Here is a 5,347-nt window from a genome sequence, read left to right as displayed (position 1 = left end):
AGGCCTGGAGACTGGAGTTCTTAGGTTCAAATGTGATCTCAGATACCTCCTAGCTGTGTTACCCTGGGCAAGTCACTTAACCCCAGTTTCCTAGCCCTTGCCACTCTGACCTAGACTTCCTACTAAGATAGAAAGTAAGGGTTTAAAAGAAATAAGTAACAATTTTTTCCCCTCCAAAACCATAAGTGTTCAAGCTAAGTTGTGCGGCTTTGGGAAGATCTGGACCTCAGTTTCCTCATCTGTGAAATGAAGTGGATTCAATTTTAAGGTCCCTCTGAGTTCTAGAGTTTGGATTCTCTAAATATGAGAACTGGAGACACAAATAACTTCTGCTATAGCAAATTGTCAATCCTTTATATTCATGGAGGGGCTTGGGAACACATCATCTAAAACAGCAACATAATGATTTTTTTGGTCTAGACCTGTGATTTCATAGGTGGGAGCTGGGAGCTCCTCTCTGGGGAAGAAACTCTCTCTACCAATGCAAATTAGCAACCACTCTGCAATTTAAGAGAGATTAATCAAGTGACTTGCCCAGGATCACACAGCCAAGATGTGTCAAAGGAAGAACTCAGACCCTGGTCTTCTGGAAGCTAGGACTTGCCCTTTGCCGATTACACCTACAGCTTCTCATCCCCTGAAATTTTTTATGTAATATTTGACTCCGTAAATATCAGAGAATATTTATTTTGACAGTGGGCTTGCTTCTCTAATTATCCTTAATTGGGAATAATACTGGAATTACTTTGAGAATTTCCCTCTCACATCTCAAATAATAGCTGAAAGAAGTTTTCGGTTGGTGGAGGTAGGGAGGGAGACCCAGCCTTCGATTCATGCGTGGAATACCCACTTTGGGATCCTGCATGCCAAAGAAAAGTTACCATTGCTTCTAGAAAAGATGGATCAATAGATTGCCCAGTGACTCTATTCACCACCCACTCACTTCCTCCCAACACCAAAGCCCTCTTCTCTTGTCCTCCCTCCTTTATAGGTATGGTCTCCACTAGGATTTAAATTCCTTGAGAGCAAAGGTTATTTTCCTTTTCTGTTTGTATCTCTGTTGCCCAGAATATGGCCATCCCTCAATAGATGTCCTTCTTCCATTAATTCACCATGCAGAAAACTTCCTTGAAGGCAGGCAATATTTCATGCTTGCATTTCTGTCTTCTCCTCCCACCACCTAACCAGGGCTTGGCAATACTAGGTGGTTTAACAGATGACTGTTTAATGAACAAATGAAAGGTTGGAGAGGGGAAAGGCACAAGCTATTGGTTCATACTAGTCCAAAGAATTAAACTCATGACTATTTCTCACCCTTAAGTGACCACAAATTCCTAATTTCAGTCAATGGCATTATTAGTCATCTTCTGATCTGTCTCTCCTTCATTCCCTTTAGGCACTTTGGAAAACATCTCCATTCCTTCCATCCTTTCCATTCCCATGGCTACTTCACTAAACGTTGTCCCTCATCACCAGATGCCTAGACAACACCAAGACTAATTAATCTGCCTGCCTCTACTTTTTCATGGCTCAAATTTATCTTGGCCTCCGCCACTATATTAATCTTCCTAAGAAAGTGCTTTCATCATGTCACTCTCCAGTTTGAAAGCCTTGAACCCTATTAATAGCCTGAAGGCTCAAATGCACATTCCTCTGGTCCCTCCATAATTGGCTCTGCCTTGCCTAAACAATCTTATTGCCCTTAACTACCCAACATGAACCCTCTGCTTGAGTGATTCGGAAAATGAAGAATGTTCAGTGCTACTCCAAAGACTTGGTTCATGCTATTATCATTAATTAAAATGCTTCCCTTTCTTCTCTGCTCTTTGAATCCCATGTATCTTTTATTATTATTATTACTATTTTATTTTTAAAAACCTTGCCTTCTATCCTAGAATTGATACTAAGTATCAGTAACAAGGCAGAGAAGTGGTAAGAGCTAGGCAACTGTGGTAAAGTGACTTGCCCAAGGTCACACAGCTAGGAAGTAGGTGAAATTTGAACCCAGGACCTTCCGTCTCTAGGCCTGGCTATTCACTGAGCCACCGAGCTGCCCTGTACGTATCTTTTAAAGGCTCATTTCAAATCCCACATCCTTTATCTAGCTTTCCATGGCTATTCTTGTAATTCTCCCTCCCTCTCGTCCCAGGAACACCCCACTTGGTCCTGCCCATGGGCCCCAGAGAGACTCTGCAACCCCAGTCCTCCCAGACCCACTTAATTTGGCTCATGATTTGTCATAATTTTTGCTAATTACTTTTGCATGTCTTCATAAATCTTGCTAACCCTAGCAGTTGGCAAACTCCTTAAAGGCAGGCACTTCTTTATACCTCTTCTATTCCTCACAGTGCTAACCATAGACTAGGAGCTCAATTAGTACAAGCTGAATTGCAGAAAATTTAGCAATAGGGCTCAGCCCCAGTTGCTTGTTCCCTTGGTTTCCTAATCCTCCAAATACACCCCTATGGCTAATTGGGATCAGAAGTAAACATGAAAAGAAAAGTTAACCAGGAAGGTCAAAGGAAAAAGGATCAGGAATGAAAAAGGATAAAGAAAAAAACCTGGAAGAGACTATATTGATGAATTCAAAATAATTTTAAAAACAAATATTCACAGTTTACATAGTGAATTTTTAGCACAACTGGGGGAAAATGGGTCAGTCATATGGACAGCACAAAGAATAAACTGAGGGCAGAGCCTGTATTCTCCAGTGATAGCCTTGAATTCTCAATGGTAGCTTCATATTTGGTGGACCCCTTGTAACAGATTTATGAGGAAGAATAGGAATAAGATGGAAAGACATGAATGAGTAATTATCTACATTGCTGAAGGGAATACACACGTTGATGAGTTCCCTGATTCACTGGAACATTGAAGACTACAATTTTCAGGGCCTGGGACATCTGTTCCATTAAGAGGACCTTTACTCTCTGTTCTTTATTTAATAGCTTATTCTTGACTTAAAGAAGGGGCTCTTAGCTCTTAGTTCATAAATCTATTTCTTAAAATATTTTGATACTGTGTTTTAATATAATTGGTTTCCTTTGTAATCCTATATGCTGCATTTAAGAATTATTCTTAAAAGGAGTCTGTGGACTTCACTAGATACTACCAAAGGGGTCCAGGACACAAAAAAGGTTAAGTGATGGAGGCAGCTGGGTGGCTCAGTGAATTGAGAGCCAGGCCTCGAGAGAAGAGGTCCTGGATTCAAATGTGGCCTCAGATACTTCCTAGCTATGTGACCCTGGCCAAATCACTTAACCCCCATTGCCTAGCTCTTTCTGCTCTTCTGCCTTGGAACCAATACATAGTATTGATTCCAAGATGGAAGGTAAGGGTTTAAAAAAAAAAAAGGTTAAGAACTCCCCTCTCCTTCTGCTTTAAAGGGCCTAAAGGGAAATGCCCTTTTGCAAATTTTAACAGTAGGAAAACCACATAGGCACCACCCTGCATCCTTAAATTTTTTTTGGGGGGGGTGCACTTTTGAGAAAGTAGATTTGGGACCATAGAACAGGAAGTGCTATACTCTCAAATAGTTTGGGAAAACACAAACTCCTTCAGAATGACTAAGCAAATCACTTAACTGGGCCCCAGGGAAGCCCCAAGGAGTTATTAGCCTTCACTATGATCAAACTGGCCAACAACACAATTCTGGCAACACCCACTCTCACAAAAGAGGGGGTAAAATGTCCAAGTTCCCCCAAACCATCTCCACCCCATGAGTCAATCCTACAAGGGAGTGGATTTCTCTCAGAGCTTCACATATGTGGCAGGATGCCCAGTAATGAGGCAGCTGTTGCAAATTTATCACAAATGAACCCATGTTCAGTAGGAAGTCTGAAGGAAGACAGCCCAAAGCCCCTGCCCCATAAAGGCAGTGTTCCAAAACTTCATCCAGAAAGAACACTGAAATCAAGGGCTTTAGATGCATGGATACAGCACTAAACTGGGAATACCCCTCCCTAAGTCCACCCTTCATATGATTTGGGGAACAAAAGGCCTGCTGGCTCCCCCAAATACCTCCATTACCTCTTGAAATTCTCAGCCATACCCATTTCTTGAAGAGGAAAAATGTTACCTGTGAGTGTAACTCATTAATAATTATCAAATTAGTACAGATTAGATACTAATTTGATGCCTGTCTGACAGCAAAGCCCTAACTAGCAGTTATAAACAAAGGTGACTTCCTGCTCCCCTCCAGCTCTTTTGGGTGGATACCCACACCTTTATGCTTTCCTGCAGTGGGATTTGTCCCCCCAGAGGGACAGAGGTCACTATTTGCTGCTGCCCAAAGAACCCCAAACATTTGGAATCCTCCTTGAAGTCCCGCATTTCAAAGTGCAGTTTGCAGGATTTACAACTGGAGAATGTTGTCCCAGCATCCTTCCCAGTAGTGGCTCACATTGGCACCTATTCGCTCTCTCCTTGGAAAATGCCTTTCCTCTATATGAATGGACGGGGTGCACCGAAGCTGGCATTCCGATTCAGGCTGGGCCCAATTGCCATTCTACTGTGTTCCCTTCTCCTTCCCCCACCAGAGCTTCAGGCTCAGCTCGGAACACATCGCCAGCCCATCTAGATAGTGAGCACCAAGTGGAAGCCAGGAGGGGCGGAAGCTCCCTCCGGAAAGGGAGATGGATTCCAGCAATCGTTGATCTTGGGAATGGCGGTACCTTCCCATACTGGCAGTTTTTCCGTATTATTAAGAAGGGAACGTTTCGGGCCCTTGGGGGTGCGAGGTGACTCCAGCTAGGTCGTTAAGAGGACAAGCTGGGCCAGGCCCGAGTTGAGGGTCCCGTAGCAGGCAGGGGCAGCCTTAGCTAATTTCAGGGATGCCGAGTGGGGGTGCAGGGAGTGGGGGGCGATCTGAGGATCTGAGGCTCACGCCTGGCAGAGAAACATTCCAGCCAGCACAAGCTGCGGAAGGGTGGGGGGAGAGAAGATCTCATTTGGCCTCCGCGCCTCCCAGTATAAAAGGCAGGAAGGGGAAGGCTCCAATGTACCGAGTTGGGCATCCCGGGGAGGAGGGGGGGGTCAGAGGATCGTTCTTCCCCACCGGCCACCCAGGTCTCCCACCTTCCGGAGCAGGAGGGTGGAGACCGAACACTAATTCTAATTAGGGAGGAGGGAGTGACGCAGCAGAACCCGGACCCCGCCCGCCAGGGGCTGACGGGTCCACCACCCCTTTCCAGGGCTGGAGGCTGGACTGGAGGCTGGGCCCAGAAAAGGACAGGGGAGGGGGGATGTGGAAGAGGGGGCAGGAGGGGAGGGGGCAGAAGAGGAGAGAACAAGAGGGGAGGGGATAGAAAAGGAGCAGAGGGGAGGGGAGCCGAGGGGAGGGGGTCCC

The sequence above is a fragment of the Gracilinanus agilis genome, chromosome 2, assembly GCF_016433145.1.
Source record: "Gracilinanus agilis isolate LMUSP501 chromosome 2, AgileGrace, whole genome shotgun sequence".
Taxonomy (NCBI): Eukaryota; Metazoa; Chordata; class Mammalia; order Didelphimorphia; family Didelphidae; genus Gracilinanus; species Gracilinanus agilis.
The sequence above is the reverse complement of the archived record's forward strand: the minus strand, read 5'-3'. Positions refer to the sequence as shown.